General features: G+C 41.3%; 9 non-coding genes across 9 annotated transcripts; 3 read left to right on the forward strand and 6 right to left on the reverse strand.

Annotated features, from left to right (window-relative positions):
• Nucleotides 1–3204: 3204 nt before the first annotated feature.
• On the reverse strand, nucleotides 3205–3286 carry trnal-aag (transfer RNA leucine (anticodon AAG)). Its single transcript has one exon. It is a non-coding gene; the product is annotated as a tRNA-Leu (tRNA).
• Nucleotides 3287–8137: 4851 nt separating this feature from the next.
• On the reverse strand, nucleotides 8138–8211 carry trnan-guu (transfer RNA asparagine (anticodon GUU)). The gene has a single exon. It is a non-coding gene; the product is annotated as a tRNA-Asn (tRNA).
• Nucleotides 8212–10210: 1999 nt separating this feature from the next.
• On the reverse strand, nucleotides 10211–10284 carry trnan-guu (transfer RNA asparagine (anticodon GUU)). The gene has a single exon. It is a non-coding gene; the product is annotated as a tRNA-Asn (tRNA).
• A 392-nt stretch (nucleotides 10285–10676) lies between these two features.
• trnal-caa (transfer RNA leucine (anticodon CAA)) lies at nucleotides 10677–10759 on the reverse strand. The gene has a single exon. It is a non-coding gene; the product is annotated as a tRNA-Leu (tRNA).
• Nucleotides 10760–11864: 1105 nt separating this feature from the next.
• trnar-ccu (transfer RNA arginine (anticodon CCU)) lies at nucleotides 11865–11937 on the reverse strand. The gene has a single exon. It is a non-coding gene; the product is annotated as a tRNA-Arg (tRNA).
• Nucleotides 11938–15178: 3241 nt separating this feature from the next.
• On the forward strand, nucleotides 15179–15251 carry trnar-ucg (transfer RNA arginine (anticodon UCG)). Its single transcript has one exon. It is a non-coding gene; the product is annotated as a tRNA-Arg (tRNA).
• Nucleotides 15252–18615: 3364 nt separating this feature from the next.
• Nucleotides 18616–18731, forward strand: LOC116680928 (U5 spliceosomal RNA). The gene has a single exon (XR_004329924.1). It is a non-coding gene; the product is annotated as a U5 spliceosomal RNA (small nuclear RNA).
• A 3898-nt stretch (nucleotides 18732–22629) lies between these two features.
• trnay-gua (transfer RNA tyrosine (anticodon GUA)) lies at nucleotides 22630–22717 on the reverse strand. Its single transcript is given in 2 exon segments — nucleotides 22630–22665; nucleotides 22681–22717. It is a non-coding gene; the product is annotated as a tRNA-Tyr (tRNA).
• A 166-nt stretch (nucleotides 22718–22883) lies between these two features.
• trnag-ucc (transfer RNA glycine (anticodon UCC)) lies at nucleotides 22884–22955 on the forward strand. The gene has a single exon. It is a non-coding gene; the product is annotated as a tRNA-Gly (tRNA).
• The last annotated feature ends 865 nt before the right edge of the window (nucleotides 22956–23820 follow it).

Below are 23820 nucleotides of genomic sequence, written 5' to 3' on the forward strand. Positions count from 1 at the left end.
GTTTGACACGCCCCCTTATGATGCGACCACGCCCCCTTCCACAGATAGTGACCTGTATGACGTATAGGCTTGTGTAAGGTATCAATGAACTCAGCAGAGACTTCCTTTTTTATTGGTGATGTTTGACACGCCCCCTTATGATGCGGCCACGCCCCCTTCCACAGATAGTGACCTGTATGACGTATAGGCTTGTGTAAGGTATCAATGAACTCAGCAGAGACTTCCTTTTTTATTGGTGATGTTTGACACGCCCCCTTATGTTGCGGCCACGCCCCCTTCCACAGATAGTGACCTGTATGGCGTATAGGCTTGTGTGAGGTATCAATGAACTCAGCAGAGACTTCCTTTTTTATTGGTGATGTTTGACACGCCCCCTTATGATGCGGCCACGCCCCCTTCCACAGATAGTGACCGGTATGACGTATAGGCTTGTGTAAGGTATCAATGAACTCAGCAGGGACTTCCTTTTTTATTGGTGACGTTTGACCCGCCCCAATATGATGCGGCCACGCCCCCTTTCAAGGATAATGAGCTGTATGACGTATGTGTGAGGTATCAATGAACTCAGCAGAGACTTCCTTTTTTATTGGTGATGTCTGACACGCCCCCTTATGATGCGGCCACGCCCCCTTTCACAGATAATGACCTGTATGACGTATAGGCTTGTGTAAGGTATCAATGAACTCAGCAGAGACTTCCTTTTTTATTGGTGAGGTTTGACCCGCCCCAATATGATGCGGCCACGCCCCCTTTCACAGATAATGACTTGTATGACGTATAGGCTTGTGTGAGGTATCAATGAACTCAGCAGGGAGTTCACTTTTCATGGGCGACGATTTTCAGCGTACGAGTGATGCTTTATTGCGCGGTCGCAAGGAGAGGCGTCCGCCAGTAACCCCGACTGGCGCGGGTTAGCGAGGGCCCTCCATCGCTGCTTGCAGCTTTAATTTTGGTTGTTTTTGGTCATTTTATAAAAAAGGTATGCAAAATCCTGACCTGTTTTGTAGTCAGCAAGATAGGAGGGAACTGGTGACCAAGTTCCATAGGTTAAGAGATGGCAAGGTATTAATGTTATGGAGTAGATCAACCTGCTTTAGGATGGGATGGACTGAAGCAGTGGGGTGGTAATTGACAACCCTATATAAATGGGGGATTTGTGCTCCTGGGAGGAGAGAGGGAGTGACGCTGCCCTGCCCTGCCCTGCCCTGCCCTGCCCTGCCCTGCCCTGCCCTGCCCTGCCCTGCATATATGCATGTTATTGCTACTATTAGTTTAATGTGCCACTGTCTTTAAGTTTGATGGGTTAATTATCCGTGTACTGCAGACCATGGAAATAAACTAATCACCTTTGAAAAAGAGTCTGCCAACCTACCGCCATCTTAGCCACTCTGGCTAACTCTCCACGAATGTGTAAAACTAAAAAGAAGACACACAAGACCAAAAACAAACAAATTAACTACAGCTATTCTGATATTCCTGACCAGGCTAATGCCTGTTGGTCAGTAACCCCCCCCCCCCCCCCCCCCAAATCATCAGTGTCCCGTATCAAACCAACAACAATACACAAGTGCATGAACAGGATTAATTACAAATGATTACAATAATACAGTACCAATGCAATAATGAATGGGTACAACATGAACACATGATTTAGGAAACTTTGCTGGTTTTCAGCCCTAAAGTGGATCAGCTGCTGTGTCCTCCTGTGTGATACAGGGCGGTATATGTAAAGCCGTAGCGATGTATCATAGACCGGTAATATTAATATATATAGTCTATGCGATGTATACAGTCCATTTAAGGCAGAGAAATGCGGGACTGTTGTAAAATCAATGTTAACGTTAGTGGTAGCGATTGGCGATAGCATAGCAAGCTAGCGATTTTTAAAAAGTTTCAGTTAGGAACATGGTTGCAAGCATGTATGGACAGGACTGTATAGACCACAAAACAAGACTGTCGTAATTTTTAAATCAATTATTTAAGCCGAAAATACCAGAAATGCGTCTCTCTGGTCGATGCGGCAGCCATTGTTGCCTGTTGCACATTGTATATCGCTACCCCTCGGTTTCAAGTAAGCTGGCGTTCTCCCTTGATTTTTTTCATTCATTGTCTATGGTTCCTAGGGCCATACACCCCTTACCCCTCGATCAAAAACATTATTGGGACAGCACTCACGTGAACGCTCAAGACGTAGGGAAAGGGGTAGGGGTAAGATAGAGAAATGAGATTCAGCCTAAGACCTCCTGTGGTAATCTGACTGATAGGGTTATGGAACATAGTGGTAGACCAAGGCCTCCTGTGGTAATCTGACTTGAAGGGTTTTGGAGCGTAGTGTTGGACTAAGACCTCCTGTGACGCAAACTAAGCAGTATGCTCTCCCTTTTATACCTCAGGCTATTGTAGACAGCACAACAACCACTTCAAACATACACATTTTACAGTTTTTATTGTACTTTATCTATACAATATTAATGCTCCAGTTTTAATGGGTGTTACAGCGGGGATGAGCACTCTAATTTCCATTTTAATGGATGGAATAAACATAACATAAAGACTGTACCCTTCAGCAGGAGGAAACATTTCACTTCACAAACAGATACATTGTTAATTTTCACCAGCCTGGGAGTGGACTTTATGTGGAGACAAAGCACAGCAATTAGCAGAGGATGGTTTCGATGCATCGACTTCTGGGTTATGGGCCCAGCACGCTTCCGCTGCGCCACTCTGCTCTGCTGGACAAGGCCACAGGTTCAAATAAGCAGGTAAATCACTGTAGTTTTAGATGTTTAAATGTGCGCACAAGAAAGCTAAGAGATTACTGTGGGGAAATAGAGACTGGCTCGTTAACTGAAGATTTTAAACATTGTAAAAATGTATGAAACATATGAACACGTTAAACATATACGGGCACATAATATATACCTACAGTCTCAGTCTCAGGATGGTATAGGTAGCGTATCGCTACCGTGACGGCTGACATGCGCCCCGTCACAGTTACCGACAATTTTGTTAATGAATGAGTATTTCACATTGAACACTTACGATTGGGTGGTCATTAAAAACAGGGCATTGCAAGTACAGATATAAAATCCAGAGTCAGAAAGGGGTCTTTAGGTACTTCACTTAGCTATGTCACAAGGGATAACTTCATCCGAACACCAAGTCATCAAATTGGTTACCTTCCAGCAATGTAACATTTGCAAATGGCAGTGGTGGGATTTGAACCCACGCCTCCAGAGAGACTGGAGTCTTAATCCAGCACCTTAGGCCACTCGGCCACACTACCTGCAGATGACAATGCTTCACATCGTAAAACACACAGGGACTTTAACTAACGTAATGCTTGTTAACTGTTATCACTCTTTGTCATTTTTCTCTGGCATTGTTGATTATTAGAATATTGTAACCAGCATTAAGTGAGTAGGTTTAGGTCTGTGTGAATATGGGCTGAGCATTTACCTGGACTGAATTTGTGAACATCTTCTTTTGCATATTCACTGTAAAGAGCCATTACTCCTCCAACTGCCAACTATTGTTCCAGAGACAATAGGATATACAGTTTTAGATTGCAAGGTAACTGTCAAAGACCAAATACTTCATTGAAATACCTCAAGTGATCAAAACAATTTGTCAAAATGGGAAAGGTCAGGTTTTTTATTGCAAATTCCAGCACAGTTCTAAAATTATTCTTTAAAATATGTCCATTTACCATTCAAAAACAAAAGTACAATCATGAAACACATACTACTTAGATAGAATGAACTTGTTCAGGTGGCAATGAAATGATTCCAGAGACGTGGACCCTCTGGCACAGCGATACTTGGTCAGGACAACACCCCCCTTCTTGATAGTACCCATCTCTGTATGAAGCTGCACACCAGGCAGGTCCTGGATGCACTTGATGTTTTGTTACTGCACACGCCAGACATCACAAAACTGTTGGGTGGAGCCTCATGTATTTGCTTGTAGTATTAGCTTTAGACCGGCTGGTAGCAGCTTTGTGCTTGTTTCTTTAAGCTAACTATATTAGCTGTAGCCTGGCTAGTAGCAGCTTTCCGCTTGTTTTTTGGGGCAAACTATATTAGCTTTAGCCTGGCTGGTAACAGCTTTCTGCTTGTTTCTTTGGGCTAACTGTATTCATTTTAGCCTGTTTGGTAGCAACTTTCTGCTTTTTTTTCTGGGCTAACTGTATTAGCTTGAGCCTGGCTGGTAGCAACTTTCTGCTTGTTTCTTTGGGCTAACTATATTAGCTTTAGCCTGGCTGGTAGCAGCTTTCTACTGGTTTCTTTAAGCTAACTATATTAGCTTTAGCCTGGCTGGTAGCAGCTTTCTACTGGTTTCTTTAAGCTAACTATATTAGCTTTAGCTTGGCTGATAGCAGCTTTCTGCGGTGGGAAATGGCCGGGAGACGTTGTGATTATGTTGCATTAATCAGGGGATTTAGTTTGTATTTGTAGAGAACATAAAACACTGACTACTGTAGCGTCCCTGACTACCCATGAAAACTATGACATCACTGTATCAGCGGCAGCTGCTGCCTCCGGTACTTTTCTACATAGACATATAAAGAGTAGACGCCGCATCGACCGCTACTGCCTACTGGCGCTGACGAGACGTGGGGCCGCCATCTTGGACCGGTCACCCGCTCCACTCAGTGTAATGAGTTTGGCAGGTGAAATGAGCTGTCAGCGCGTTTAATTAGTCAATCTCACTGAATACAAAACTGATTTTCATGTTTTTTTTGCTACAAAGGTCATACATTGTGTCATACATGTAGCTATGACACAGGACACATGGTTAGGCGTATTTTAATAGGCATAGTGGGCGTAACAGTAATAGAATATTCTGATATGATATAAATTCACCAGACGTCCGAGATCAAAACTGGGAACATAATCCCCAAAAAACCTAATGTTTTTTTAAAAACAGAACAGGGACAGAGGTAATTTTTTCTTCTGTATTTAGTTAGGGACAGACAACCAAAACGTTATGTTATTAGAGTCTACTTGAAGCTTTTTTATATTTGTCTCTCTCTCTGTCTCTCTCTCTCACACACACACACACACACACACACACACACCACACACACACACACACAGGACTACCCCTTGTTCTGCATCAATCGCCTCCCGGACCTTGACATTTAGCAGCCCCACTCCCAACACACACACACACACACACACCAAACACACAGACACACACACAGACACACACATACACACACACACTAGGGTTGCACGACATTGACAGAATGTGATATTGCAACATCTATATGAATTCCGATATTTTTAAACATATGTAAAATTACAAGTTTTCTTACAACAAGGTTTATATCAACTGACAGTCAAATTGGACTGGTCCAACATGAATAAATAACTGGACCATGTCTACAGAACAGGACCTGTTCTACTGGTTGGACAGTATAAAATGCATAAATAACTTATAAGAGTAACGTGCAAGTCTAATCAAACAAATCCCAACTAAACCAGAGACAATCCCAATGTAATAACAACATAAGCATACATTAGTGCTGCTTTTGGACCCCCAGATTAATGGTTATACTCACTTCTATAACGATGTACTGTGTAACGATATTGCGTTGATATATCTTTCACCCCTAACAAAGCACGCGTACCAGTAATTATTTAAAGTAGCAGTAGGCCTATGAAATGTAAGTGGCAGTTTTTATTTAAACTGCACATTTACGTGGAAGAATCTCCCTTTAAAACTCAGAAAACCTAAATTATGTAGCAATTTTCAAAACATAGATTCAAAATGCTTTACAGAACCCAGAGTTAAAAAGATAAGATAAAAAAATCTGCCGATCTGAAAAGGAATATCCTGCACAGTGCTCTGGCTTCTTGTATCTTCTGCTGCTAAGTAACGAGTATGACCGGTCCAAGATGGCGGCTGGAAATCTCGCGCTCAGGAGCCAATGCGGCGTCTACCCTTTATTATGTCTATGCTTTTCTATACACGAAGAGCCTCACTTCCCATAACAATAACGTCACATACACACGTTGCCCGCATGGCTACCTGTCTTAAAGGGGAATGGTCGGATGGTAATAATCATGTAAAGGAGAAACGGTGAAAGGTTACTTTTCTATCAAGCAGCAAAAAAGTATTAACGTCAACATCGTAACGTCCTGCAATGTGACTTTCGCGCATGCGCTCATCGCGATGTCAATGCTAAAACACAATATTGTTCAGCCCTAACTGACGATATACTTCAGTAAGCTAGTTTACCACTTTTATCTTGGGTAATGCCACATGTAAGTATATCTTAGTTTATTTAGATACCCAACATAGGTTATACTACGTACACTGTATAACAATACATTACGTGTTTCTTTATTTCATCTTACATTTTTGCTAGCCTGTTGTGTAGTTATATTGTTTTTAAAATTATCTTTGTTTAATATCTGTGACTCATTACTATCTAAGTAACTGGTCATTGTGTTTTCTCACAGTTTCACCCTTTGTTACTCAAATAAACGTGTTACAAGGATCCCGTCGCCAGTGCTTGATGGTGGAAGGTGTTTAGCTGCTGGTCAGATTGCACAGCGTTACGTACGTGAAGGACAAGACATATTTCATGGTAAGTATTTCCAGGTAATCTCTGCACCTCTAATCTCTGCACCTCTGTTATTCTAATATTACCATGTAATAAAATTGAAACAGGCAGTTTTGCATTTTCCACCACTGATTCATGGTTGTTTGACAGTACCAGAAGCATTTCCAGGTAATCACTACACCTCTGTCATTGTAATATTACTACGTAATAAAATAGAAACAGGTAGTTTTGAATTTTCCACCACTGATTCATGGTTTTTATTTCAGAAACTACCGGAAGCATTTCCAAGTAATCACTACACCTCTGTTTTTGTATTATTACCATGTATTAAATCGAAACAGGCAGTTTTGTATTTTGCACCACTGCCTTCTAAATCTCTAACCATGCGCCATTTCTTGCCTAAAACAATATAACCAACAATATGTTAAATTAAATTTGATAGATGTAACTCTCTGATGGTCTAATGGCTAGGATTTGGTGCCCTCACTGCCGCGGCCGGGGTTCAATTCCCGGTCAGGGAATGGTCAGGACTTGACAGATACAGATTTAAAAGAGCAAGTTTTTGGTTGATTTGTCAAATTCTTCCTCATTAGTTTAACGTTTTAAAGAGTACCATTTCCTTTAAAGCAGACCCCCGACAGTGGATGTATCCTTTTGTCATCATTGATGGGTCATAAACACTTCATCTGCCTCCATCTCAATAACAATTCTTTTCATTTTTCAAGCAGTTACTAAACCCCTAACCAACATTTTTAACTGAAAACCAATGTATGTGAGTGTCAAGTAATGTTATTGTTGGATTCAGGTCCAAATTTTGACATTTTAGCGCAATGCAAAGGTGCATAACAGATTTTTTTTCTACATACCTGGAGCGATGCAAAGCAGGGTGGCCAACTAGTCAAGGAACATTAAGAGACTTGGTATTTAAGACTACAAACTGACTATGTGACAGATGTGTAATCTGTCATGTCCTGCCTTCTGAAGCTCTAGCCAGGCGCCATTCCTCGCCTAAAACAATATGAGTCATTCCAGTAAGTGAAAAGAAAACTCACATCTATCAAAGATAACTTTGATAGATGTGACTCCCTGGTGGTCTAGTGGCTAGGATTCGGCGCTCTCACCGCCGCGGCCCAGGTTCGATTCCCGGTCAGGGAATGGTCAGGACTTGAGAGACTCAGGTGTGATGTTTGAAAGAATAAGTTATTGAACTTGATTTTGATTTGTCAAATTCTTCCTCATTAGTTTAAATGAACTGACAACATCAGTTATATGACTTACAGTTCTCAAAGACTCACACTATCTCAACTGGTTATCCTTTAGACAGCTAGTCTCTTTTTCTTTTCTCTCACTTTTTGTCTCTATCTGGCCTAAGTATTTGCTTGTATTACATCAAGTGACCTGCATACCAATGACCGTAAAGATTAATATGTACAGTACATGGTTTTTAGAACTGTACCTTCAGAAAAAGGAAAGGCCACCTGGGTTATCTTTGGGCTGCTCTATATTTACCTGCAGAATGATAAACCCTAGAGTTAGCTCACTCCAGATTATTTAAGCAACAAACGTCCCTGGGTGGACTTGAACCACCATCCTTTCGGTTAACAGCCGACTGCGCTGACCTATTGCGCCACAGAGACTGCGCCTGTCTGATGTTTTATGAGCGGGAGCTCCATCTTTAAGCCACAAGCATTTGCTTTATGGCTTTTTTTTTAGGTTGCGCTGCACATGTATGCTTATCAGGCTATTTTCCTGTTACTCAGAAATTGGGGAAGCTGCCTCATGCGGAAATGTAGAAGCTGGACGTGCATTGTATTTTTCTTACATGTCAACTGGATTCTGACTTTGAATTCAAATATTTGGCATCCAAGACAATTTGGGAACTGATGATGTATCAGTCATTGTGCTGGTGGTTTCTTGGTCACAGCAACAAGCTTGATCATACAGTTACACGCCATGTATCACAAAACTGTTGGGTGGGGCCTTATGTATTTGCTTGTATTACATCAAGTGATCTGCATACCAGAATCAGAATCAGCTTTATTTGCCAGGTATGAGGACACATACGAGGAATTTTTCTTTGGAGCATTGTTGCTCACACTGTGCTTACACACAAAACACAAAACAACCAAAACAAAAAAATATACACACTAGTCTATACACACAATATATACATACTCTAAACAGAACAATACAGAGGCCGTCAGAGATGGCAAAAGTACTCACTGCCCGTGCTCAAGTAGAAGAACAGATAATTGTGTTAACAAATACTCTGGTAAAAGGAGAAGTACTGATTTAACTTCATTACTCAAGTAAAAGTACCAAAGTACAGGCTTAGCAATATACTTAAAATATAAAAGTAAAAGTAGCCTTATGAATGACAAAGCTCCCTGGACCAGACAGATGATACTAGAGAGCACACTGAGAAACTACAGTGGACATGGAGAAAAGACTCTTTATTCTTTATTCTTTATATGCCATTGCCTACATTTTAAATGGCCGTCTGCCAATAGGCCTAAAACATATATAAACATATATCCTATTTATATTGACAGAGACTGGGACTCCAGGTTAATAAGATTCTGACCAAGTAGCAAGATATGAATTCAAGTGTGATTTTGTGAGAAGTCTGTGTTCCAATTTAATTAGATTAAATTTTGTAATGGTAACTCCAGGGAAATTATTTGAAATTTAGTGAGGACTAGATTAGAACTGGATTTAAAGCTAATTCTGGTTTCCAACTTCGGCCCAGGTGTGTCTGTTAAAACACAGACGGAGACAACTTCTCTCTGTTGATTTATTACACTCAATCATCAGTATAGACATGGGGGGGGCAGCTCTGCTATGAATGTGTGTGTGGTAATAAAAGAAATAAACAACATTGTAAAGGCTACCATACACAATGTATAGGAATCATATATGCTAGTAAATACTAACAATAAACCAACTACTAATTACATTATCTTAATGAGCAAGGACGTTCAACAATCGCCATTATATCGAATCATCAGCCAGGTGTAACCTAGCCAACAGTAGAAGAACGTAAACAAGCTAACTTTTAAATGTACCAGAACTACAGACCAATACAACAACAGGCTTACATGAACTGACAACATCAGTTCTATGACTTACAGTTCTCAAAGACGCACACGATCTCAACTGGTTATCCTCCAGACAGCTAGTCTCTTTTTCTTTTCTTTCACTTTTGTCTCCGTGTGCCGTGCGCGCCTGCTCGTGGTGTGAGGCGCGTGTCCGCGCTATTCTCCGACATGGACTCCAAATCACACCTGATAGACAACCTTTAGTACAAAACTAAAGTAACAAGCCAATTTTGTAAAATGTAGGGAGTAGAAAGTACCAATATTGTGGTAAAATGTAAGGAGTAAAAGTAAAAAGTCGCCAAAAAAATAAAGAGTAAAGTAAAAATATCCGAAAAATCTACTTAAGTAGAGTAATGAAGTGTTTGGACTTCGTTACTTCCCTTCTCTGATGACTGTAAAGATAAATATGTACATGGTTTCCAGAACTGTATCTTCTGATAGACATAAGGCCACTTGGGTTATCTTTGGGCTGCTCTATAGTCTCCTGAAGAAGGATAAATCCCAGAGTTGGTTCTCTCCAGATTATTTAAGCAATAAACGTCCCTGGGTGGACTTGAACCACCATCCTTTCGGTTAACAGCCGACTGCGCTGACCTATTGCGCCACAGAGACTGCATATGTCTGATGTTTTTTTTATTTCTGATTCTGATGTAGAGATGGACAAACGACTCAAAAGCATAATACTTCTTGCCGTGACATAACAAGAAACAGTAAAAAAAAAGAGGTCGGCGAGATAGAGTTCAAGACCCTTTTTTCAGGACACCCAAACTTTGTCGCTCAATATGGCAGGAATTCTATGCATCCAGGGCCAAGTGTTTTACCATTTCATCCACTACGGGCCCCTAAGGAACTTTACATGTGTTGACAATAAAGATGCTCACAAAACACTGCACTTGGAATTGCGTTTCTCATGCACATTCATGTCCTCTTAAATACAAAGAACTGCTAAGTTCTTTATTCCCAATATCAACTCTTAGACATTAGTTCCAAATGAAAATACTAGTTGTCAGAAGTGGGATTTGAACCCACGCCTCCAGTGGAGACTGCAACTTGAACGCAGCGCCTTGGACCTCTCGGCCATCCTGACTGATCCAACAGATCTTTAGTAGGACCTGTCCCAAAAATTATTATATAGTAAATTAAACATGTCATGATATAGTAGGTTCTCAGTCATGAGAACCTGCTATATCATGACATGTCTGACGGGGCGCTACCTATACCATCCAAACACTGAGACTGTAGCAATATGTTCAATGTCCGTATATGTTTAATGTATTCATATTTTCGTTATTTTCACAATGTTTATTCTTCTCATCGGGTAGGATTGCATTTTTCTTAGGCGGCATATTGCCCTGGGCCTGGTGGTATCTGGCTGCACCAGAGCACCTGGGATGTCAGGCTTTAAATCCCCACCTCTGAAAAGTGCCGCTTCTTAGCCGGATTATGTCTGGCCATGTCATAAATAATAGAGGCGAGGCCTCAAAACTGCGAATATATTGGGGCGTGATATTTAAATTACAATCGTTTCAAGCCGCTGCATTTATCAATGTACGATCATTCTTACGCTCTGATTGGTGTGATACGAACGTTTCATGAATCTCACGTGAAGCCTGTCGTACGTTAGGTTAATAAATGAGGGCCATTAGCTCTAAGGATGTGCTTCAATACATAACTGAAGTGGACACACTAATGAGTAGCACAATGGTGCAATCTGTTTACCTTGTCATAAGCTAAAGCCTTTTCCCAAGCTAAAAGAAAACAAGGCGCTCTTCTGCAAAAGCACAGCTGGGAGTGCTTGAGAGTCCTTTGAGGTGCAGCGTGATTTTAGGCTGAGATGCTTCGGGTGTGTTAAGGTGTGAGCCCAAATAGTCGTCGAACGACAAGACAGCGATCAGGTGATAGAACCGGGGTATTGATGTCCCATCCATGCAACCGATGGATATGATCAAAACCTGTAAACAGCCCAACCACATCACTGGAAAGTCAGCATTACTACAGGATCCTGACAGGGTAGTGGATGTCAATTTTTTTTAAATGCCAGAACATGACTTGCCACTTTTCATAGGCTGTCAACAACTTTTCCAGCAGGTATATCATGATTCACCTCACCGTGGAAATCAGAGTTATTAGAGGAAGGTTTTTTTTGATGGTTGAAGCCCACATGGCTTCCCATGTGCCAATCTGCTGAAATTCACCCCAGATGGGACTTGAACCCACAATCCCTGGCTTAGGAGGCCAGTGCCTTTTCCATTAGGCCACTGGGGCTTTACATCCCCAGATCATCCCCATCACCAGTTCAGGAGAAATACATTTACAGTTCTGGAGATGTAATGAAACAGTAACCTTGACCTTTGACCTCCAAAATCGAAATCAGTTCATCCGCAACTCCTAGTGGTTATGTATGCCAAATTTAAAGTGCTTCCCTCTAGGCGTCCAGAGATATTGCATTCACAAGAATCGGATGGACAGACATGAGGACACAGTCACCTTGACATTGAACCTTTGACCTCCAAAATCTCATCAATTGATTTGCGAGTTCAGATGAATGTTTTTGCAAACTTTGAAGGAACACAAACATGGGCGTTGTGATAAGATGGTGCTGTCTATCGTTGTTTCTGAGATCAACAATACCTTCTAAAGTTGAATAGCTATTGCGTACCCGGTAATATTAGAGAAGAGCTCTCGATGCCACTGTAGGCGGACAATCTAGAAAATTAAGTTACTTTACACTTTAAACTGTTACATCTCCTCTGAATTACCATCTGCAAATTTCCAAGCCTCGTTGGCATACCGACCACCATCTACAGGAGGTAAATCACTGGCTAGCTATGCATGAGTACCTCATACCTTTTACCAGGTTCAAGTGGTTAATAGTTATGGTCAAATGAAGCTTCATTAAGCTTTCTGAACAATGTTCTTCATTTTCTGAACGCATTCACTCAGTAGTGTTTTATTATTGGTTATGTATCTGTGATTACCCTAGAGGTGCTCTCAGTCTAGCACCTCTCCCCCTCATGTTTGTTAGTTTTACACTGTCCAGCATAAATCACTGACACCATACCTCACACTCATCCATGCATACACCTTGCATACATGTATACAACCTTTGCACACAGTCTTTTGTCTCCCCTTTTCATGGGGTCATTACAAAGCATATAGGGTCAATTTTAGCCTTTGTGTGAGTACATAGGTTTCCACATACATAGTTTTTATTAAGATTGATGACCAAATTGTTAGTTTTTCTGAAATTTTGCGAACCATTGCAATGCCTTTCATAGCCTCATTGGCGCAGTAGGCAGCGCGTCAGTCTCATAATCTGAAAGTCATGAGTTCAACCCTCACATGGGGCAGGTGTTTTAAAAAACAAAAAAACACTACTGCTGCTGAAAATACAGTGACAGGTGGTTGAATACTGGCACAAGCACATGAATGGAATTTGTCATTCTTTGGTTATTTCTGAGATTGATACAATGAAAGGAATTATTTAAGAGTGGTAGCAAACCAATGAAAAGGGTTATAGAACATAAATGGTATGTCCTTGGACATACTATCCAAGCAGGGAGATGAGTACAGAGATGTGGGTGCTAGCAAGATGGATGTAGGTTGCCCATTGTTCATTTAGACTTACCAGCAACATTGTTATGATACAAACCTGCTTGAAAAACAGTCACAATTCTATTTAAAGACTTGTGCATGGAACACATGTCAAATGGACAACTCATCTAGCAGAATGTGCAACTCTCCACCTGAACAGGGACTTGAACCCTGGACCCACAGATTAAAAGTCTGACGCTCTACCGACTGAGCTACCCAGGCTTCTAAAGCTATTGGCTGTGGAAAAAATAATCTCCTGAACTACAGATTGAAGTTTAAGTAAATGAAGACCATTAAGCTGTTGCCATGATCACGGTCTTCTGGACAGCAGGAGGGTAGACCATAATTTGCACAATGCCTGAGAACACCAAATGTTATTGCACAAACTGGTTGAAAATTGGCTGAATTGACCAAAACGGTTAAAAGCTCAAAGTCCCAACTCATCATGGCCACTTGCAGACTGTGAACATCCTGCAAACCTGCATGACAGATGACAATAGCGAGCACTTCATACATATCACACAATCAAGCTGTTGCCTTACCAGGGACTTGAGCTGTGGTATTCTTTTTCGCTCAAAACGTTGATAACCTAATGCAATTTAATGGCTACAGACAAATAATCTTTACTGCTAGTGGGTACAATAAAACAACTCTCCCTCTGGTTCTGCTTCTATACTCTTAGTGTCCTCATGCGGAAGCACTATACGTAGTTTGATCAAAAGCCCTCGTGACAGGAAAAATCCACCAGATGACTTGCCATCCAAGCAGGGAGATCAGCACAGAGATTTGGGGGCTAGCAAGATGGATGTAGGTTGGCCATTGTTCATTTAGACGTACCACCAACATTGAGCTACCCATGCTTCGAAAACAGAGGTCTGTGGAAAAAACAATCTCCTGAACTATAAATTGAGGTGCAAGTAAATGAAGAAGATTAAGCTGTTGCCATGGAAGGAAAAATCCACCAGATGACTTGCCATCAAAGCATAGAGATCAGCACTTCATACATACAGATGACGTTAGCAAGCACTTTTTACATATCACACAATCAAGCTGTTGCCTTACCAGGGACTTGAGCTGTGGTATTCTTTTTCGCTGAAAACGTTGATAACCTATTGCAATTCGTGGACAAATAAACTTTATTGCTGGTGAGTACAATAAAACATCTCTCCCTCTTGATCCGCTTCCTCTTGACGGGAAAAATCCACCAGATGACTTGCCATTCAAGCAGGGAGATCAGCACAGAGATTTGGGTGCTAACAAGATGGATGTAGGTTGGCCATTGTTCATTTAGAGATAGCACCCGCATTGTTATGATGCAAACCTGCATGAAAAACAGCCACAACATTTTTTTTAAAGACTTGTGCATGTTACTTACATGATACAACAGTGTCTGAAAGTGTTCAGAATTGCCAAAGTGTACAACTAATCCAGCTCATCCAGAACTCTGACAATTTTGCTCAATTTGGCCTTAATTGTTTCTGGACATCTGTTCTTTTTAAACAGTTAAAAAGCAGGCCGGTTAGCTCAGATTGTTTGAGTGTGGTGCTAAAAATGCTAAGCACCGGCAGACACTTTAGGGGTACTAAAATCGCCAAACCCTACGCCCAAGAGCATCTGTATCCACCTTTTGTTTGCACAAATCGGCCATTAACGCAAAAAACAAGTCTCAATCTCTATAGCTCTGCTTTCCATGTCTTTTGTTGCAAGGCCAAAAACATACAGTTGTAAGGTTGTCTGCTCAGTAAGTGCAATATGAGTCACAGGTAACTGATGTGCCTAGCATTCAATCTATTTCCTTCACCAAAAGCTAACTGGCCACCTAATTAGTCTGCCTTTTTTAAAAATGTTACCTCGCTCCTGAATTTCAGATAAACCGTGGCAATTCAGATTTGGAAATATTACCTTTTCTTGCAACCACGTGGCCTAATGGACAAGGCGTCTGACTTCGGATCAGAAGATTGAGGGTTCAAGTCCCTTCGTGGTTAGAAATTCCTGTCTACCTCCAGAAAACAGAATGGGAGCATGTTGCATCTTGGTTTGGACTCTATAGCTATGCTTTCCGTGTCTTTTTTGCAAGGCCGAAAACATATGCAGTCCCTACAAACCATACACAACCAGGTAACCCATCCAGAACTCACCCAAATTTTGCTTGATTTCGCCTGGTTTGTTTTTGGAAATTTTTCTTTTTCAAACACTTAAAAAGCAGGCCGGTTAGCTCAGATGGTTTGAGTGTGGTGCTAATAATGCTAAGCACCTGCAGACACTTTAGGGGTTATAAAATCACCAAACCCTACGCCCAAGATCATCTGATTCCACCTTTTGTTTGCACAAACAGGCCATTTACGCAAGTGAAGAAGTTCTTGTATCTCAAAGGCATATGAGGTTGCATACAGATGGAGAGAAGGAGGAGGAGAGAGGTACCTAGTGCATCATGGGAAGTCCCCCAGCAGTCTAGGTCTATAGCAGCACAACTAAGGGATGGTTCAGGACTCACCCAAGCCAGCCCTACGTATAGGATTTATCAAAGAGGAAAGTCTTGAGCCTACTCTTACATGTGGAGATGGTGTCTGCCTCCTGAACCCAAACTGGAACCTGGTTCCACAGGAGAGGAACACTCTGGCTCCCATTCTACTTTTTGAAAACCTGTTCTTGACTTGCCTTTTCCCACATCCTCTGAATGCTTAGCTAACTAAATGACTTACGTTGGCCAATAATTGTTGCTTTTTCATCTTCGTTGTGATTGTTGTGTGCCTTCAATATCATATCATATCAATATTATGTGGATATTATGAAAGAAACTGTCTAGCAAACACTTGCAACACTTTTAAAGGTTCCATGGTGTAATGGTTAGCACTTTGGACTCTGAATCCAGCGATCTGAGTGCAAATCTCGGTGGAATGTGTTTTAAGCCACAGTATAGGTGAAAAAAAATCAACCTTTCAACTTTCCACATTTAGTTTAAAGTAAGCTTACAGGTTTAATGTCCTTGGCCATTTAGACTGTAAACAGTATGTTGGTGGGGGCATGTTGAGGAGTCACCTGGTTGTTAATGTAACTTGAAGGAGCTCCACATTTGACAGTATTGACTGGAGGTGGTGGGCTTTGAGTTACATGGGGGATACACACTTTGCATTCAGTCTCACAATCACCATAAAAATTAGGGATCACTGAAATTTGAACTTGTGCTGATGCAGTCAGAGTATACAGTGTTCTTCCTGAAAGGGCCAGTATAGTGCATCAGAACTGCTTGTTGAATGGTCTATGAGCTTCGGAAACCCCCCTTCCCCACAGCTTTCAATTGTCTTTTTCACCTGTGCTGTGGCTTAAAAAGAGGTTTAACTAAGAATTGAAGTTAGATTGCTGGATTCAGAGCCCAGAGTGCTATACATTACACCATGGAACCTTTAAAAGTGTTGCTAGTGTTTGCTTGGCAGTTTCCTTCATAATATCCACATGTGTGATATTGAAGGCACACAAATATCACAACAGATCAGAGAGCATTCAGACAATAAAATAGGTGTTTAACTTAACAAGTGTCTACCAACTCTGCACTTTACCCATGGCCTGCTTTACTCAACAATTGAGAAGGATTTGAGCATTTTTGTATAGCACAGTGGTGTGGGTTGTAGTGATCTCCTTGTGTTTATGGTAATTAATGCAAAAATCTGTCTCAATGACCAGATGTGTTGCAACTTTGCAGTCAAAATTGCATTGTCCAGTGATGGTGGTATAGTGGTGAGCATAGCTACCTTCCAAGCAAATGACCGGTGTTGGATTCCAAGCCATCGCAGTAGCTTTCTTTGAGTAATGTTACTATTTAACTTTGAATTATACAATACCAGTGCAAGCATTTTGCCATGGTTTGATTTCCAGCCACCACCAGGTTTTGAAGCCATATACAACATAAACATTACAAATTCCCCCCAGGTTTCTTCTCTTATTCCGTGATCTCACAAAAAAGTCAAAAACATCTGAAAATCTTCAGGGGCTGTAGCTCAGTGATAGAGCCCATTTTGAGTCTCAATGCCCAGATGTGTTACAAGATTTTCAGTGAACGCTGCCTTCCAAGCAGTTGACCTGGGTTTGATTCCCAGCCATCACAGTAGTTTTTATTGTGTGGTTACTTGCTTTATTTGTCAAGAAGTAACCAGAAAGGTTACTTGCCCAACCAGATTTGATAAAATATTAGATCTCTGTTATGGTACAAATAAGAGAGCATATCAATCAATCAAGCAGCCTCCAGGATCCACAGACACAGGCAGTGCACTACGATTTGCACTTTGCCCGTGTCTGGTAACTACTACTAACAAATTAAAAAGTTTATCAACAGAGCAGAAAGCAGCAGAAAGGAAACAGGTGTGTTACTTTTTGACTATGATTTATATTGCAGCAGTGCAATCATTTTGCCCAGGTTTGATTTCCAGCCACCGCAGTTGCATTTAAAGGTTTTAAAGCCATATACAACCTTAACATTACATGTTTTACCACGGTTTCTTCTTTTATTCCGTAATATTTCAATTTCTTTGCGGTGAGTCATCCCAAAAGGATTAATAAAGATAAGTCTTAGTCTATCTTGGAAAAAAGTAAAAAAAATCTGAAAATCTTCAGGGAATGTTGTTCACTGGTAGAGCGCATTTGACACAAACTAAACGGGATCCCTTGTATCCCTCAGACTATCAGATAGCACTACAAGCACTTTAAACGTAGTTTATTTATTGTATTACGCTCCAGTTTTTATGGGTGTTACAGCAGGTATGAGCACTGTAGTTTGCATATTCGTGGATGAAATATAATTGACATGCGATTAAGTTTATTTTTCAGCAGTAGAGACATTTCACTTCAGACAGATGCAGCAACAGATGCTTCGTTAAACATTAACACACAGGAAATAGAAGTAGTGCTGATACAAATAGCAGAGGATGGTTTCGATCCATCGGCCTCTGGGTTATGGGCCCAGCACGCTTCCGCTGCGCCACTCTGCTCTGCTGTTAATACTCAGGGGCGGGAAGATGTGTGATTCACATTTTGAGGGAAGGTTTGGGAACCCGCGGCAACCAAGGTACCAACAGCTCACGGGTTGTAAAGTTAAACATTTGGTAGATGTGGTTGCTCCTTGCCACTATCTTTTATGTGAGCTTCCTGATTACTCACACATTGATTATTCACATGTAACACTTGTGATTAGCTGGTGTTTTAAAACAGGGCATTGTGAGTACAGATATAAACATCAGTAAGGAGTCTACAAAGTTGCCTCTTATCATTTTAGTTTGGACACCCAGTGAGGCTTACCGCGATGGTTTGGACTGGGTCCACTAGGGTTTTCGGCTGCTCTCGATCAGACGGCTGTACTCACTCTGGTTTCTCTTCATAATGCACAAGACTTTTGCCTTTTACTAAAGACTTCCTTGGAGGGGAACGCTGATGAGTTGAAACTATTTTTGGGGGGCTTTGCTGTTTGGCCGAGCCTTTTGTACTTCTTTGAACTATCCTTAACTAGACTCAGAGTCTTAACAGCAGCTAAATAACAGAAGCAAGACGATTTTCATGGGCCGTGGACAGCGACTGAGACAACAGGACTCCCCCTGACTGTGACCAGGGCCGATCAAAAAATGTCATTGGGAAGGGTGTGGGAAACAAATTGGCCAGACACAGTAGGGAAAGTTAGTCAGAGAGTAGGATACTGGAGACTTAGAGGACTAACACTAGAAGCAATGGTTTTAATCATCAAGGCAGTGATTTTACCTTTGCTTTTACTCATCAGCTCTGTTTTTATCCCACCCAGAAAAGGATTTTAGACCTGGAACAAGCCATCTTTTATTTCCTGTAAAGGTCCAAGTGGGAACGAGTACAAAGAAGAGTGATAAAGAAGGCAAAGGAGAAAGGAGGGAAGGGAATGCCGGACCTGTTATTGTTTTTAGGGAGCAGATTTACAGCTATACACATAACAGCAGCCACGGCCCCATCCAGAAATCCTAAGACTGCAGCTATGGCACGGTTCTGGATGGGATCATACCTCAGAAGATTAAAGACCTTACCCTCTGATGTTAAAGTACCTGGGTCTTTAATCCTTCACCTTGAGCAAGATGATGAATGAATTAATATCAGATTATGATATTGATTTATTTTGTTTTACTGAAACCTGGCTGGGTGATGGAGAATATGTTAGTCTAAATGAATCCACCCCTCCTAGTAATATTAATAGCCCCATTCCTCGAGGCACAGGCCCAACTGATGACTTCTCCTTCTCCTGTTACATGCTGCACCCCAAGTCCATACTGACTCAATTAAATTAAATTAAATTTATAGTATCAATATAGTATCAAGAGTTATCTCGAGACCCTTCACAGTTGGAGTAGGTCTATACCACACTCTGTAATTTACAAGGGCCCAACAATTCTAGTAGTTCCCTCCAGAGCTAGCAAAAAAAAAGAAATCCCTTTAAAAAAAAAAAAATCCCAGTTGAAGTTTATTTATTTTATGCATCCTTAACTTATTTATAATCCTAATATTAATATATAGGCTTATATTGCAATCTCGTAGCCCTACATGTAGTTGTACCCATATTTAAATGAACACACGGTGGAAAAGTTTTTGCAGTGTTTTTTTCATTTTACTTGTGGGGGAAAGAGAAACTCTGGAAATAGAAACTCTGGAAAAGAGGGATCCTTCGAGCCAGACTTGAACTAGCAACCTAAGGATTTCAGCTTTATACCTCTACAGTCCTCCGCTCTACCAACTGAGCTATCGAAGGGACCTAATACACATGTACGCACTTTCCATTTTTATTTATATGATAACACAGGACCCCCTGGAGGGTATTTCTTTAGATTTTACAAAACATTCACATAAACTCGCAGATCAATTGACGAGAATCCCACCCAGAAAAGGGATTTTACACCTGGAACGAGCCATTTTTAATTTCCTGTGGGGGTCCAAGTGGGACCGAGTGCAAAGAAGAGGGACAAAGAAGCCAAAGGAGAAAGGAGGGAAAGGGGAGCAGATTTACAGCTATACACATAACAGCAGCCACGGCCCCATCCAGAAATCCTAAGACTGCAGTTATGGCACGGTTCTGGATGGGATCATACCTCAGAAGATTGAAGATCTTGTAGCGGCCCTTCAGATTTATGGACTCAGACGCAGAGAGTTTCAAACGGGTGTCACTTTAATTCTTCTTCTTAAGGAGCACCAGGCACCATTTGTATCATGAACACCGTGAAAACTACAGAAAACACAAGTACAAAATGTTTCAATGTTGATTCACAAACAATTAAAATATTAATCATATTCACATATTAATCGTACCTTATTCCGCTCTCCGAGGGCGCTAATCAACGAGTTTCCCTCCATTAACTTGCATGCTCTCTAGCTTGACACATTCTCACAGTTGGAGCTCTTAGAAATACCATGTGCGAACAACAAGAATAATAAAGTAAATCACAATGCGAACCTTTTCTTTACAAAATTCAAATGAATGAATGATTAATAACTTACAAGTTTTTACCGCTCTGAGCAATGCGTGAGCAACACATTGTGAAGAGAGTATGACCGGAAGTGTAGCGTCAAACAAAATACAAGAAGAAGAAAATGGCGCTTTTCACAATAAAAGCAGAACCGACCACAAATAACACTAGAACTGCAATGTATTGTTAACATAAAAATATAATACTGTGTAGGAGAATAGAATTGCAATTTATCAGAGACATTTACAGATCTTACCCTTTGATCTTAAAGTACCTGGTAGGGATGAGCGAGTACAGCATTGTCTGTATCTGTATCTGTACTCGGACTGGGGCCTAACCCGGAAGTGGACAGGGTTTAACCCGGAAGTGGGTTGGGTTGTCTGGAAATCGGCGGGGCTTTAACCAGTATGTTATTTTAAGCATGCAATAGATACGGGTTGAACAGAAATTGTTGTATTTATTGCTGATTAGAAAAGTATTTCCATGACAACACACTTTTTGTGTGTAGGGTAGGGGTGCTGTGACTAGCCTATCACAGAATAGTGTAGGGGAGGGGTGCTGTGACTAGCCTATCACAGAATAGTGTAGGGGAGGGGTGCTGTGACTAGCCTATCACAGAACGCAAACAGTCAGCTACACGTCAGTCAGATTTTTTAACAATCCGAGCACAGATATGGACTCGTATTACTTGTATTATTCTTGTATTTGGCAAAAGTGCTTTATCTGTACCGGATACTCGTTTCTGCCGAGTATCCGGCTCATCTCTAGTGTCTAACAACTCTGTGCACTTTACCCATGTCCTGCTTTACTCAGCAGTTGAAAAGGATTTGTGCGAATTTGTATAGCACAGTGTTGTGGGATGTCGTGACCTCCTTGCATTTATGTTAATTAATGCAAAAATCAGTCTCAATGCCCAGATGGGTTGCCAGATTTGCAGTGAATATCACATTGTCTAGTGATGGGGGTGTAGTGAGCATAGCTACCTTCCAAGCAGTTGGTTTATCACCACTTTTTGAGTTGTCGTGGTCGAGTGTTTAAGGCACTGGACTAGAAATCCATTGGGGTCTCCCCACGAAGGTCCAAATCCTGCCGACAATGAAAGGCATCCTTAGCGTTGGTAGCAAACCAATGACACATCACGTTATAAAAAATCTCAGTTGTGCCTTCGTGAACAATATTGTATTATCCCATAGGTACTGGAAGCCTGATTTAGGGTCTTAGCCATGCTGAACACAGCCTGAGCCAAGGCCCGCTTTCCCCTCATGAGTCACCCCAGTGGGCGCTGTAGATCACTGCCTGATAAGGCCAACAGAACCACATTATCTGCAAAGACAATAAAAGGAATTCTAAGGTGCCCAGACTTGACACACTGCTGCGCCTTGAGACGTGTTGTTCATGTCCAGGAGTTGTGCTCTTTCCATCGCTTGACAATATTCCCTTTTAGGATCAAGAGTTCTTCTCCCACGCTGAACACAGGCTGAGCCAAGGGCCACTTTCCCCTCATGAGTAGTCCAACGCGTTCTCCGGGACTTCCTTGAGTCCTTGTAGTATTGTGACAGGCGGAGATACTGTCCATTATACTAACGAGGAATGGCCAAGTTTAAAATTTGGCACATCATTCGATAGGTGGCGCTATTCCAGCATATAGGCCACATCCACTTTTGTACTTTATAGTACAAACCTTAAAGTAAATGGTTGTTTTTTTCAATTCTTCTGGTCACACTTGGCACTATTCCACAACTTTTGTCTGTAGTTCTCTATTTTGTCAGGGCTTAACTCTTTTTTTGTTTCTTGTTATGTCCCGGCAAAAAATATTATTCTTTTGGGTCGTCTGTCCATCTCTACATCAGAATCAGAAATACTTTATTGATCCCCGAAAGGAAACTTTGGAAAAACAAGATCCTTCAAGCCGGATTTGAACCAGCGACCTAAGGATTTCAGCTTTAAGCGTCTACAGTCCTCCACTCTACCAACTGAGCTATTGAAGGGAGTTAGCAAATAAATATGCACTTCCCATTCTTGTGAATGTGAAAACACAGGACCCCCTGGAGGGAATTTCTGACTCATCAGGGGCTGTAGCTCAGTGATAGAGCACACTTTGAGTCTCAATGCCCAGATGTATTACAAGATTTGAAGTGAACATTGCATTGCCCAGCGATGGTGGTATAGTGGTGAGCATAGCTGCCTTCCAAGCAGTTGACCTGGGTTCGATTCCCAGCCATCGCAGTAGCTTTCTTTGAGTTGTGTTAATTGCTTTTTTTTTACAAGAAGTCAACAGAAAGGTTACTTGCCCAACCTGGTTTGATAAAATCTCTTTGAGCTGCATGATTATGGCAAAATGATAACGACAATTACTTTGATCAATATGGAGGTCACGATTAATTATCACAATTATTTGTTGATTTTCTACTCCAAAGTGCTGGAAAGGAAGGTTTCAGGTTGAACCTCAGGTTAACAAGGAACAATCCCAGCAAGGTGATTGATGGATGATTCTAGTTACTTCACCCAGTTCAGGCCAAATGACACAGCTGTAAGAGACCACATTGGTTGGCTTCCAGCTATGTAATATATGCAAATGGCAGTGGTGGGATTAGAACCCACGCCTCCAGAGAGGGGAGAGTGAGCCTTAATCCAGCGCCTTAGACCACTCGGCCACACTACCTGCGAGTACCGACTCTCCACATCGTGACAGACACAGGGGCCGTAACTAACGGTATGCTTGTTAATGTTATGGAAAAAAAACCTTTGCAAGTAAAAAGCCATAACTTTATTAAAAACTGCTAATACTTTATTAAAAAAAATTATCACACTTTTTCATTTTTCTCTGGCATTGTTGATTATTAGAATATTGTAACCAGCATTAAGTGAGTAGGTTTAGGTCTGTGTGAATATGGGCTGAGCATTTACCTGGACTGAACTTGTGAACATCTTCTTTTGCATATTCACTGTAAAGAGCCATTACTCCTCCAACTGCCAACTATTGTTCCAGAGACAATAGGATATACAGTTTTAGATTGCAAGGTAACTGTCCAAGACCAAAGACTACACGGAAATACCTCAAGTGATCAAACCAGTTTGCCAAAATTCGCAG

The sequence above is a fragment of the Etheostoma spectabile genome, unplaced genomic scaffold, assembly GCF_008692095.1.
Source record: "Etheostoma spectabile isolate EspeVRDwgs_2016 unplaced genomic scaffold, UIUC_Espe_1.0 scaffold00018509, whole genome shotgun sequence".
Taxonomy (NCBI): Eukaryota; Metazoa; Chordata; class Actinopteri; order Perciformes; family Percidae; genus Etheostoma; species Etheostoma spectabile.